General features: G+C 39.5%; 1 protein-coding gene across 1 annotated transcript in view; it reads right to left on the bottom strand.

Annotated features, from left to right (window-relative positions):
- The window catches only part of esrrga (estrogen-related receptor gamma a), a 98,694-nt gene that overhangs the window by 82,537 nt on the left and 13,657 nt on the right, over positions 1-2,500 (bottom strand).

Genomic DNA, 2,500 nt, shown 5'->3' with positions numbered 1-2,500 from the left:
CAGACAGACAGAAAATATCAAGAGACAGAAAACCAGAGAGAAAGAAGAGGAATGTTCACAAATATTCCTGTTCACAAGACCTGTAGTTCTGTTCACAAATATTAAGACCTGTTCACAAGTAGACTTTGATAACCTTATCAAAGTCTACAAAACTCACACGCACACACACACACACAGGCACGCACGCACGCTCACGCACACACACACACACACACACACACACACACACACACACACACACACACACACACACACACACACACACACACACACACACACACAAACATTCTGAGTAAACCTCTGTCTTTGCCTCTGGTGCAAATTCTTGCCTCAACATTTTCAACACGGGAAACACAAAAAAAATGAAGACAGGCACAGAGAAAATGACATCACTGTAGACTCACACACTGTATGCCTCAAGTAAAGACACGCAAAATGACAATATTACTGGCCACTGAGTCTCCAGGACAGCCTGCTAGCGTTCAACCTTAACAGCAACAATGACACACAGACAGACAGACAGACAGACTCGTGCAGTGAGGCAGAGACAGACAGGCTGACATTTTATAAAGAGGAAAGGAAGGGAAGTTTGCACACTGTAGCTCACAGTAGAACATTTATTAGAGTTCACTGTAATAACTTTTCTACTGGGAGCTACAGTGTGTGAACTTCCCTTCCTTTCTTCCAATGTACGTATTGTTGTTCAGCACCTCAAAAGTTTTTGTTGGGATGTGCGTGCTTCCCTTTGGACTCTATTTCTGACATTTTATAAGACACAGCAGAGGGTCTGTGACAGTAAACCACTGAACATTAATGGGTTACCGTCAGGAAATGTAATAATGTGTGTGTGTGTGTGTGTGTGTGTGTGTGTGTGTGTGTGTGTGTGTTCGTGCATGACATTAATTGGAGCACACCCGGGCTGATTTTAACGTCACAGTGGTTTTAGAGTGTTTAGGAGGAGAATGCTTTCAGGAAGCGCAGCTCGGAGGGAGGAGCCGCAAAGCGTCAATCAAACTCAAGACCGTCGTCAGGGGAGGAGCTGTCGCCGGGGTGATAAGGTCAACGCGGGCAACGGAGAAGAATCATCCATGGTGTGAAATAACAAAATATGGGGAGAGAGAGAGAGAGAGAGATAGAGAATGACATAGACAGAGAGAGAGAGGGACAGAGACAGATAAAGAGACAGATAGAGACAGAGACAGAGAGAGAGAAGAACAGCAGGTATTGTTGACGTCAGAAAGGGGAACAGAGAGGTTGGTAATGAAACGATGGAGCTGGCCTCCTTTTAACGGGAAATACCAAGGGAGCACTTTATTATAGGAGGGCAAAAAATAGAAAATATATATAGACATTTAGAAAGCACAATGACACAGTTTGAGTCTCGGTCATCATGACAGATCTCTACTTAGATCTCTATTTAGTTTTCCGCTTTTAATTTAACGTGATATATATATATATATATATATATATATATATATATATATATATATATATATATATATATATATATATATATATATATATATATATATATATATTCCATGTGTTAATTATACTTTCATTTTTACATGATTCTTTTTTTTCCCTTCTTTTTTTTTTTTACAGGTTTTGTGTTCATTTGCAATTAAACTAAACTAAACAGAACCCTGGGAAAAAAAGATGAATTCACTGAGGAAGATGAAGAGAGACATACCATCAACAGAAAAACGTAAAAGTTACATTTCTTAATATACTAAAGGAAGTATGGTGAACAAATTAATTAATTTATTTCCCAGAATAAAACACAAACAATTCAGTCTCAGTCGTTGAGAGAAGTATGTTAAAACCTTGAAGAGGTATGCATCAAGGCTTAACCACTTGAATCCCAGCATCCCTATTCTGGTGGGAACATTCGCCAAAATATTGTTGGCGGAGAGATTTGGTGTAGACGGAAAAAAGTGGTCAAAGTACAGTTGTAAATCAGGTTCGTTTTACTAAGACTAGAAGGTTTAAGTGGTTAAAGGGATAGTTCACCCACATTTTTTCCCCCTATTGATTAGTCACCCCATGGAGACTTGAATTCATGGATATTTTTTTGTTTTTGTCGCATTCCTAAGCCAATGATTTGATGACCAGCGGACCGGTAGGCAGCGGATCCGGTAGTAGACACAAAGGAGACTCTTTGTGTCTCCTACCGGAACCACTGCTGGTCATCAAATTATTGGCTTAGGAATGTGACAAAAATGTAAAACAAAAAACTGAACTATCCCTTTAAAGGGGACATTAACTATACGGTAACATTCTTCTTGGTAGGGAGAACAATCTATCAAGTAAAAATGGGCAAAATAAGTGTTTATACTTAATTACTAACAACATCCCGCCTCAGACCCAAGACCCTGAAGTACTGTCTCCTTGGCCTGGTGTGTGGGTGCTTCAGTGTTATTCCACTGACAAAAGTGTGATTATCGTCAATCATTTTTAACCAGCAAAGCAATTATTACTCTTCCTCTTTATTTGGAGA

This window comes from Gymnoscopelus braueri, assembly GCF_963280865.1.
Source record: "Gymnoscopelus braueri genome assembly, chromosome: 1".
NCBI classification, from domain to species: Eukaryota; Metazoa; Chordata; class Actinopteri; order Myctophiformes; family Myctophidae; genus Gymnoscopelus; species Gymnoscopelus braueri.
This window is presented reverse-complemented; position numbering and strand designations above follow the sequence as displayed.